The sequence below is a fragment of the Girardinichthys multiradiatus genome, chromosome 6 (assembly GCF_021462225.1).
Source record: "Girardinichthys multiradiatus isolate DD_20200921_A chromosome 6, DD_fGirMul_XY1, whole genome shotgun sequence".
Lineage (NCBI taxonomy): Eukaryota > Metazoa > Chordata > Actinopteri > Cyprinodontiformes > Goodeidae > Girardinichthys > Girardinichthys multiradiatus.
In genome coordinates this window covers 25,193,969-25,205,413 of record NC_061799.1, presented here as the reverse complement: position 1 = coordinate 25,205,413, position 11,445 = coordinate 25,193,969, and the positions used below count along the sequence as shown (strand labels likewise).

General features: G+C 36.4%; 1 long non-coding RNA gene across 1 annotated transcript in view; it reads right to left on the bottom strand.

Moving 5' to 3' along the window:
• Positions 1-4,839: 4,839 nt before the first annotated feature.
• Positions 4,840-11,445, bottom strand: part of LOC124870405 — a 30,870-nt gene continuing 24,264 nt past the window's right edge. Inside the window, exon 3 of the long non-coding RNA XR_007038762.1 lies at positions 4,840-8,925. This is a non-coding gene — a long non-coding RNA (uncharacterized LOC124870405). The remainder of the gene's footprint in view (positions 8,926-11,445) is intronic.

The following is an 11,445-nucleotide window of genomic DNA, read 5'->3' as shown; positions in this document are numbered from 1 at the left end:
ATCTCCTTCCCAAATTATAGGTCAGGTGATGAAAGACTTTTTTTCTGTTCTCTCATAAGCAAAAGGTTAAGATGAATGGTATATGATTTTATTAAACAATGATTTACTATTCATAATGTCATCAGTCCACAAAAAGTATTTAATTAAATATCTGTTTCTAATTATTCTTCTGCAAAAAAGCAACCCTCCTATATGACTACAATCATTCCACTTGTCAACAACCTTCACGCTATGTTGCAAACATTCATGTAAACACACTTTGACTCGGCAAAAAGGCTCTGCTGTCTGGGTAGCTCCCCACTGAGGCAGCATAGCAAAGGAGCGTGGAAGAAAAAATAACATAACAGGTTGTATGCAGGGGGCACTTCAAACAATCCTCACATGAGATTAAAAAGAAGAAACATCAGAGTGTGCACAAAGGCTGGCATGGGGGATGTTTCATTATACAGCAGCTTTGGTATCTTTTGGACTTTGGAATTTTAGAAATAACACAATAAATAATAAGCAGTGGGTACCACAAACAGTCCCCAAATGGGAATAAAGGAAAGACATCAGGGAACACACAAAGGCTGGCAGAGAGGAAGTATTGTTCAGCAGCGTTGCTGTTTTTTAGATTTGGTGACACTTTTGACATTAATAATTTGTCAGGATTTGTTTTGAAGGCTGTTGATGTTGCATTTTTTTGCCCTGCATACTGTAGATGTTACAACCTTTATGTGGTAGCAGTGCTGCCGGTGAGAAAGCCTTTCCCATTTTAAATGGATGCTAGCAGGTAGTGTGCTTGTAAATAGGTTGACATTTCAGCCGAAGACTGTGAAGTGACTTTGAAATGGTTTAGAGGCAGAAGAAGAATCAGCTGATTGCTTGGGCTGGGTTGAAGAGACACAGTGTGTGTTACAGCTAGACTGATTGAAATTTAGCTTTGTGTTATTGAATAGTGATTTGGAGAGAAAGAAGAGCACACAAACCTTGAAAGACATATTTTGAAATAAACCTGTTAAATAAGGTGGAGGAAACGTTTAAGAAGTAAAACCTGCAGCATTTTTTACACATCTTGTTTGCTTCTTTACAAATACTCAAAAAGCAGTTGTACTAACTACTGTAAATGTTGCTGAAATAAATTAGAATATCACTAAAAAGTATTTTTTAGTCATTGAGTGTTTCTTAGTTATCCAAGGTTTTCTTGTGAGTGGAAAGTACATTTTGCATTTCTTTCAGAGATCAATATTCCAGGGTTAAGAGGAAAAAGTCTACCCGGAAATGTTAGAACACTTCATTTTTCTCTCGTCTAACAAGTTTTATGTTGATACTGATTTCATTTACCAGCTAAACTTGGTATCTGCCAACTTTACCAAGTAGAGATGGTAAACTCTATTCATTTTATGGATGCCGCTTACTCCAAAGCACTCACTAAAGTTATCTGGTTCACTTAAGTAAATGCAACTGTTTTTGCATTAGGCTGCAGGTAGCCTTTTCTTCAGGCACCAACATCAAGTGCCAAAATAATCAAATAAACTGAGAGAATGTTTTATATTTTTTTCTTATCATAATTCTAATTAACAAAGAGTGGTCCTGACCCTAAGAGGCAATTCTCAAAACTGTAAGACCAACATCTTAAATGTAGCAGGAATCGTGATTTGGATGGCTAAATTTCTAAATTGATAAATACTGGATGTTTCTAATGCACCACTGCAGATTCTAAAAGAATATAGAATAATTCATCGCTTAACAAAAAAAAAAAAGAATCAGTAAAAAACAAAAAAAAAAAAGACAAAAAACACTGAATTTCCTCATCTTTCTGAATAATTTCTGTGCGAGTGTGGGTTCTCTCCAGGTACTCCAGCATCCATCCACAGTCCAAAAACATGGTTGTTAGGTTAATTGGTCTCGCTAAGTTCTGCTCAGGTTTGAGTGTGCCTGATTGTTTGTCCTGTGTATCTCTATGATGGGCTTGTGACCTGTCCAGGGTGTACCAGGCCTCTCGCCCAATGATTGCTGCAGATAAGCAACAGCTCCTCCTGTCGACCGATACAGAAAAGCAGATATAGGCAATGAATGTATGGATGTGCTTGATTTCCTGCTGGTAATTTCACTCAATAAATAAAAAATAGGCTTTGCCCTTATTTAAAGCCAGTAGAACGGTAGATCACTATTTTCCAGTTTCACCAACATTATTTTCTTTGTAAAGCTATGTTAGGATCTGCCTCAGCCTCTAGTTTCAGAATTAGAAGGACCTGGTTTGCATAGATTTAGGATCCACAAATAGCTCTTAATTTGGCTTTTGCAATTACAAATATGGAAAAGTCTAACATATGGATTGGACAGAACAACACATGCACTATTTTATGACGGTGTCCATGTGTGTACATACATGGAACATTTTACATTTCCAATTATTTTCCAATGACTTCCATCCAATTTCTATTCCTGCTTCTTCTGTACAGGGTGGTGGGGGAGCTGGTCTACAGGCAAGAGGCGGACAGGTCACCAGCCCACCACAGGGCAACACAGGACAAATAACCAAGCACACACTCATTCACATCTAAGGGTAATTTAATGACCAATTAACCTAAAAGTCATGTTTTCACACTGCAGGAGTGTGAAACCCAGAGAGAACCCACGCATGAACGGGGAGAACATGCAAGAATGACCCATGGCCGGGAATGGAACCCAGGACTTTCTTGCTGCAAAGCAACAGTGCTAGCCACTGTGTGGCCTTCTCCAATAACCTATTTCAGACTTGAAAAACTATTAAAAAAAAACTTTATACAGAGCAAATGAAATTACCTGTGCCATGTTACAATACGTATGTATATGAAGCTCCAGTAATGTGAACATAACAGTGTGAACTGTTTTTTCTTTTTTGTCATGTTAACACAGCCTATCGTAACCTAATATATCCTACAAGAAAAGCAAGATGTTGCACCACTTTTATCTGTTTAATAATTGATCATTTATACAGTGTCTGGGAAAGAGCTGAAGGCTAAGAGTGGCATGTATTCAGTGATTCTATGTGGGTGGCTGTAACATGCCAAAGCAGTTAGTTTGCCTGGGGAATATACAGTCTGTGGAACATTTTTTTTTAGGGGGCGGGGTTAAAGTTGTAAAAAATGAAATTTCCTCTTAAGAATCATGTAAAATATTACATTTCTATCTAATATTTTTTTCCCATGTAGTAGCCCTGACTTGAAATTATCACTGTGTGGGCAGGGGGTACAGTGAAAGCACAAAATAGCATTTTATCTTTTAATCTGCCAGTGAAAAGAGAGATGTTTTAATGAATTCTAATGAAAATGAGGCACACTGTTGTCTCTGCCAAGTCTGTGCCTAAAAAATGTCAGAACAACTGAGCTCTTGCACCCACTGATGCCCCAGCTTCTTTCTTTTTTGTAATGAATTTAACAAGCCTCCATAACGAGGCTATTATAGACTGCAGCCTCCCAGCTGAACAGAGAATTAGATAAGGGGGCACCTGGACACTTCAGCAGCCATCAAAATAGATGCCAATCAAATTAGCCTAGGTCTGTGTTTCTCCCTTGTTTTTCTCCCTAAAGACTGTAATCATCTCAAGTCTTTTTCTTCATCCTGATTTACAGGCTTCATCTTCTGTCTACAATATGCTGTCATTAAAGCTGATCCTATTAAATATTAACATCCAAATAAAGAGGTTCACCTTTACTTATCTGCATTAAATATATGATGAGACATTTCCTGGAAAGAACAAGTGTGACAACAGACTGCCTCCAGAGATCTAAAGAAAAAAGAGAAAAGATTCCAGGATTTGCCTGGGCAGTTAGTCTTTCTGTCAGGCCAAACATAAATAAACACTGAACAGATCAAGAATGAATGCTTCCAGTCTGCAAGGCTGTAGGGTACATACTAACAGCAACACTTTGAGCTAATTGTGGCACATTAGCAATACTTAATGTGTTGACATTACATGCCAGCACCATGGGCACGGTGTCAAAGCAAGGTCAGTTATTAGCTTTAAGACAAATCAAAGCACACCTTCTGAGGTGGGAGATGGTGCAGCTTGCAATCAAGAGATCCTGAATGATAACACATACTTTAATTTTCTGTCACTATTAGAAACTGCTTGGTTTGGGTTTATCCAGATTTGCTTAGAATTAGCTCTAGGAGCACTATAGCAAATTTGATAAAGTAGAGTCAACCACAGCGGAAGGAAGATGAGGTTTAGACATCTAAACAACCTGGTCAACAACATACTTTAATTATTTATTCATTTACAAACAAAATAAAGTCTTAAAAATTATAGTCCAGACTGAAATATATAATGATCCTGTACCGAAATTCATATGATTTTTGTTATACAAGCAAAACAAATTTTGTATGTTCATTTACTGAAAGACATTTATAACATTATGACTAAACAGTCAAACCAGATTATGTTGAAATAATACTTTTTTTTTTTAAAGATATTTTTTCAGCACTAGTGGCCTTTATTTTTTGACAGTAGGCACACAGGAAAGAGGGGGAGACATTCAGCAAATGTTGCCAGGTCCAGGACTTGAGCCTGGGACGGCTGCTTCAAGGTCTGTAGCCTCTGTATGTGGTCGCGTGCTTAACCCCTACACCATCAGCGCCACGCTCTTGAAATAATGCTTTATCTGCACAATGAAAATTGGAAAATGGATCTGTGAGCTTCCATCTTCCCTTATATTATAAGAAATTGCCATTCAGTTGTGAGGCAACCCTCAATACTTCCTACAGGGTGATATTTAAATGTTAGTCTACAAATGGTGCACTCTTTTTAGGAGGAATTCTGTGCAAAACGTATAATAATACTTAAAAAAGTACAAACATCATTCAGTTCTTTGGTTTTTACTAACGAGGGCATTGTACAACATGATTCATGACTGTCAGTGTAACATAAACAACCAAAAACAAAACAAAAAAAGTACAGTGAAACATGAATTCAGAAAGATGTAGCCAGATCCTTGAGGATCTGCTTCAGTCTGTTGGAGAACTATGATTTGGATGGACATTTATTTTACATCAAGACAACGACCCAAACAAACAGCAAAAGCTTCACTAAGTGGCCAAATCAAATCCCAGATTTCAATCATATTGAGAATTTGTGGCTGGACTGGAAAGCAGTTATTATCAGTGTTCAGACATGCCAGCGTGATTGAAATACATCCAAACCGACTCAGTCTTGTAAATAGAGGCAAAGGTGCTCCTACTAAGCACTGACCTGTCACTTACTTAACCTTTATATTTTTTATATTGTATTGCTAGCATCTGTTATTCCTTGGTATTAAATACGTTTTTTTCCAATATTAAAACATAATGAAATGTAAAAACTAAAGCAAGTATTCATCTTTTTGAGTATACAAACAAATACAAAGTCTATGGAGATGTTAAACATGCTACCTGCAGTGGGACTTGTCACGCTGGAAACCAAAAGCATGGGTTAGCTCATTTTGCTCGTGACTGCCCATGCGTAATGCGGAACTCACACTTCACAAGGCAAGGCAAGATTATTTATATAGCAAGATTACACTGCTTACATTGAATGCAGCCTCTTTTAAGAATTTTATATTTTGATCAAAACTATATGTTGCCAGTAGACGCTTAACATTTAACTGTTGTTGCTATGGTCAAAGTTCTCCTGCCAATGAAAACAAAGAGTGATTTAAAATGGCACATTTATAAGTTAATATTAAGTTAATTTATAGGTTGGTAAAGAAAGAAAGGTGTAGATCACTGACTGACCACTGACCACTGTGAATCATCTTCAATTTAGACTGTGCTCTTATAAAATATGTTGCCCTTTACATCTCTTTTGCATATACAGGGAAAACATAATTTTAGGCTTATCATTAGTTCTGGTTGTGTGATTTTGTTTCTCCATTCTTAATATTTTAAGTGGGAAAATCTAAACTATTAGTTGGATTGTGCCATAACACCACAAGGCAAAGTTGTTATGGAAAATGAAAGTGGAAGACAGTGAAAAGATGAAAAGGTTAATTAGATTAGTGATAGAAATGTACCTCTTGACAACGCTTGACACAGCATAATATTAAACACTGCCGATATTCACTCTGTAATTAGAAAAAGGAAATGGACTGCATGGCAGCTCTGTGCTGTGAAATGTCACTGTTAAACCTTCATATTGCCCAAGAGTATTTCATGGGGAGTTCTGCCCAAAGATTTAAGTTGTATGTAGCAATAAATCAACTTTATCTAAATGTCACAACCTTAGTGATTGTCGATTATGTTTTGATCTCAACTCTGCTTTTGTCTTGCCCATTTGTCCTCACAGCCCTATACCCTCTCTAGCCGCCGCCCACAGCTTAGTCAGAATCCGTGCAGCCTTTTTTCTTCTTTATGTGTTCAGCGGGACTTGATTTCCGTCCTTAATGCTTTTATAACCCTGCCACAGTCTCCAGGCAACTCAAAGGCTGTTGAGCTCGTTAAGTCTCTATCCTCCAAAGAGGCTGAGCGCCTTTAAGATTTTATTCACTTGTAGAACCTGTGAATGTTTCTGCTGAAGATCAGATCATATTCAAACGGTGAGCACTTTGAGAATAATTAGAGCAGTTATAGTGTTTGGCAGCCAGGGCCCTCATTAAACTCCTGTTAATGTGGATATTTGAAGCAGTTGGTTAGACACAGCTGGGTTTTCAAAAATGCGAAAGGTAAGACTAATGAATGCTATTAATAAATGTAAGGCTATTAAACTGTTGTTTTCAGATTTTTTAGAAATTAATAAAATAGATATTATTTCATCTTCATCAGCCTGAAATACAGCTATAAATCTAGTTGACTCTGTAAAGTAAAATTCCAATTTCCTAACAATGGTAAAAAAAATAGTCATTGTCAAATAAAAAGGATAATGTTACAATCCATGGGTGTCTGGGTTTTGGTTTTCTTTTTGTGTTTGTGTTTTCATTATTTCCTGGTTTGTTGTGTTCTTAAGGTTGTTTCTTGTGCCATATTAGTTTTTTTTTGTTTTTTTACATTTTTTCATTCCTTTGTGTTGTGTGTCGAAGTTTTGTAGTTTATTCTTGTGTTCTGTTCTTTGTACGTTTGGATCTGTTTCTCTTAGATCATTTCCCTCTACTTCCCCCCTTGGTAAGTAGTTTCTCCTGTCATGTTTAATTGTTTTGAAGGACTCATGTGCAGTGGCAGACTGTGGTAAATGCAATACTTCAATAAGGAAAATAAGGAGAACTTACATGGGAATCACAAGAAGAACAGGTCTTGGAACACAGGCATCAAAAAGAAGGACGTAACAGGCGATGTAATGGAAGAATTAACGAACAATAAAAAAACTGAAGCTTAAATATTGAGGCAGGGGTGCAAAATGAAAAAGGAACAGGATGAGCTAATCATAGGAAATGCGGAACAGCTGCAGCAGGATGAAAGCAGGGAAGCTGAGTGAAGGAGAGTAACTGACTTGATGGGACACAAAGAAACCACTAATCATTTATTTTGTCTGGACCAAGAGCAGTTATATAAATTTAATAGCTGTATAACATTTAAAATCAAACTACAATCACATCTTCTGTTGTACTTTGATGTGGTAAGTGGCATTATTTTCAAACAAATGGGATGGATATCAGATCACACCATCTTATTTATACAAACAATTTGCAAATGTGTAAAAAATAATATAAATTCAATAATCTTGTTAGCAGGTGGCGGTACAATAATTACTACTACTCAATGAGAACGATCACATACACACACAAGTTTGTATTTCTTGTCATATATGGACTTTTTATTGACTTCCATTAATTTTATTTGCATCATTTGTGCCTGACCTTAAAACTTAACTTAACCCTTGGCCATTACTAATACATTCCTTACTTCACACAATGACTCTAACCCTAATTCAGAACCCTAAAAATGAGGGTCTTCTGCATTCGGACAGGATGTTGGTTCCCATGAGGTCAATCAGTCTTCAAAAGGAAATGAATAAGACAACAAAAAAGGAAAAACAGTGTTCAGGCATTCTTTCAGTTGCAAAGCAAATCATTTGATTCCTCTTATCCCTTTTTTCCCCCAAGTTGTTAATTTAAAGTTGTGGTTTCAAATAACACTTTTGAGTAGCTCATGTTTACCATATAGTCCATATAGTAATTTTCTGGCATTGATTGATAGCTCAGTCAGTGATGTATCTCAGATAGAGATGTTTTCTTTTGTTGCTGCAGCAGCATATTTCATCATATTTTGAAGCTCATATTAGTGAAGAGAATAGATCATTATCCAGTTGTGCCAGTCTACATGTTTTAAAATTATTTGTGTAATGAGGCACATTATGACAACTTTACCGTATCAAAAAATCTCACACTACATATGTTTTATCTCTAATTAGAGGGAGCTTTTAAAGCCATAAAAGTCTAACATTAAAATAAAACACCAACGAACAGAGCAATGATAACATGCTTTGATATGCACAATATACAAAATAAGGAAAATACAAAAACTGACTCAAAGCAAAATTCAAGAAAAAGTTTGTCTGAATATATATAGAAATCTAAGCAATGACATTTGTAGTTACCATGTGAGTTCATAATGGGACCAGAAAATGAGGCATTTCTTTCATTTGCTAGTGGCTTAATGATTGAATCCTTCATTATTTGTGGGATTAGATAGAAGTGAAAGCAATAGGAAGAGCCAAAAATCTTAAGTGTAATGGACAGATGGGAAAAATAACTCAAGTGGGAAAGAGATGAGAATCAGTCAGAGTATACACAATGTTCACAGCTCCCAGATACAAGAGTCTGAAATGAGATATCTTCGTAGGGGCGCTGATCTCAGCCTTAGACATAGTGTGAAGAACTCCATCATCTTGAGTCAATGTTGTTCTGCATCAAGAGGAGTCAGTTGAGATGTTTGGGCATTTGATCAGGATGCCTCCTGGGTCCCTTCCTTTGGAGGTATTCCTGGCACATCCTATTGGGAAGAGACCCAGAACTTACTGGAGAGGCAGGATATCCCTTCTAGCTTTATTCTCTAGCCGTTTTTATTCAACATCTACCTGATCCCCCAAGCAACATATCCTACCACATCCATGCGCATGGCATACAACCTTATATTTCAGTCTCACCTTTTTGAACGTAGGCCACTCCAGTCATTGAGTCATGGTATCCAAAATATCTATGAGTGAATGGGTCAGCTTTCCTCTAGCTCAATGCAGAAAAGGCAGAAGTCATTCTTTTTGATCCCAAAAATGCAAGTTTGTAAATCAGCACTGACCTAGGTTCTATTGAGCAACTGACTACCGGCCGTGCGTCGTTATGAACCCAGACCTGAATTTTAACAAACATATAAAGTCTGTTACTAAATCAGCCTACTATTATCTGAAAAACATTGCCAGAATACATGTTTCCTATCAAAACAGGAAAAATAAAAATTTGTGCATGCTTTTAATTTAGGTATTTTAGATTATTGTAATCATATAAATTATATATTATAAAATATTGTGAAAAAAATCAATCAGGCAGCTGCAGCTCATCCAAAATGAGGGGAAAATTATGGATGCATGGCAGGGTTTACATTACATTTTAAATGTAACTACTGTAACACAAGCTTGGGAACTAAAACACAAGTTTCTAAATTAAAATAACAAATGTCAGTGCCATAACAATCAGCACACAGCTTTAATGCCCAAACTTTACATTCAGTTAATTTTAAGTGACCTGCTATTAACAGTAAAATAACCACAACATGGAAAGAGAAGCTAACACAGGCTTCACAATAAGACCGCTTGTAACCAGACCCAATGCACAAGAGATTAATTAATTAATGAAACATATGTGCCACCAAAATATAGCCGAGGAAGACATAGCAGAAGAAGTAAAAAACATGACACTGGGAAGTGGCTTACTCAAACTAAAACATACAACCACAAATTTCCTGTGAAGTTAACATAAAGTACCAGTTACATTTAGATGAGTTTTCAGTTAGTCTTTTTATTGGGGACTGGAGCTGGTCCCAGCTCACTGGGCGCATGCTGAGATTGCCAGTCCGTCATAAGAGCCAACACAGAAACATAGAAGACAAACCATGGATGCACACTCACTCACTCCTAATGTCAGCTTACAACCAGCAGTATATCTAACACGAATGGTTTTGAGCTATGGGAGAAAACTGGAGGCACAGGGGAAAAAATCTACAGACTGCATTAGAAAACCTCTGCACAGCCAATATTCAACATTCAAACCAACAACCTTCTTGCTATAAGACAACACTGCCAGCACTACTTCTCCACCGCGTCGTCTGGGATGAGAATTTATTCATAAATGCTATAAAAAATTTAAGATATCATTGTGAATTTACGGCCATGCATTACAGTGCAGCCGCAAACCACATGTTTGTCCTTTTCTATCCCCCAGTTTAAATTAGTGAAGCGTCTACCAGTAATAATGGGAGCCTCAACCAAAAGAACAGTTTCTTGCACCTATTTTTGAAATTCACACTGACTTGAGGCAAGCATCTGTTAGGGGGTGACTTCTGAATTAAAAATATCCATGTCAAACACCATGAATGTGGTGTTAATAAATGAGGCCATTATAAAAACATGTGATATGGAGGTGATTTTCTTGCGGTGATTAAAAAATGTGGGGGAAAAAAGGGAAAAATATGTAAAAATTACAAGAAAATATAACTAAAACTGTAAGAAAAACATTTCCACTGAAAATATTTATATTCTTAAACAGACATTTGCAATGTTTGCTTGGTGTCTCAGGCCTAATTAGACATATAGGTATATATAAGAATGAACAGATTTCACATTAAAACTAAACTCTTACAAAGAAAACAGAACACAGCAACTAGTTTTTCTAAAAAGATTTTATCTGCCAGATAAGCAAATTGTTATATGTGTTTAAAAGAAAGTAAATATATATATATATATATATATATATTTAAGAGTTCTGTGGCATGAATGGGATCTGGTCTACATTTATTTATCACAAAAAACTAAAAAGCTAGGCAATAAAATTCCCGTTGACAAGCCTTGTAAACCAAAAACCATTGTCAAAATAACTATTATAAAACACATTGGTGTTTAGAAATATAACTCACAGCTCAGCGACAGTATGTATCTGAGACAATCTTGTCAGCAAATGTTTTGCTTTTGCTGTCAGGAAGAAATTAAATGTGGCGTTAAAAGTAAGCTTCAGTAATATGCTGATGCCACAAAAGTGTTCAGCTTCACATCAGGAAATCTCTCTTTCACAAAGCTACCATAGATCACAAGTTGTCTTAAATTACTTTAGGTTTCATAAAGTGTGACTATTTTTACTGTCAATCATCTGCAGTTTGATAGAGTTATAGAGAAGGTGCTTCCTCCAGTGACAGAAACAATAAATGATTGCTTTTATATGCATGTGTATGTCAATTTTCCAATGGATAAATACTGTGGGCCACTTCAGATAGTTTGCTAAAGTTACAAACCTACAAGCACAGTAA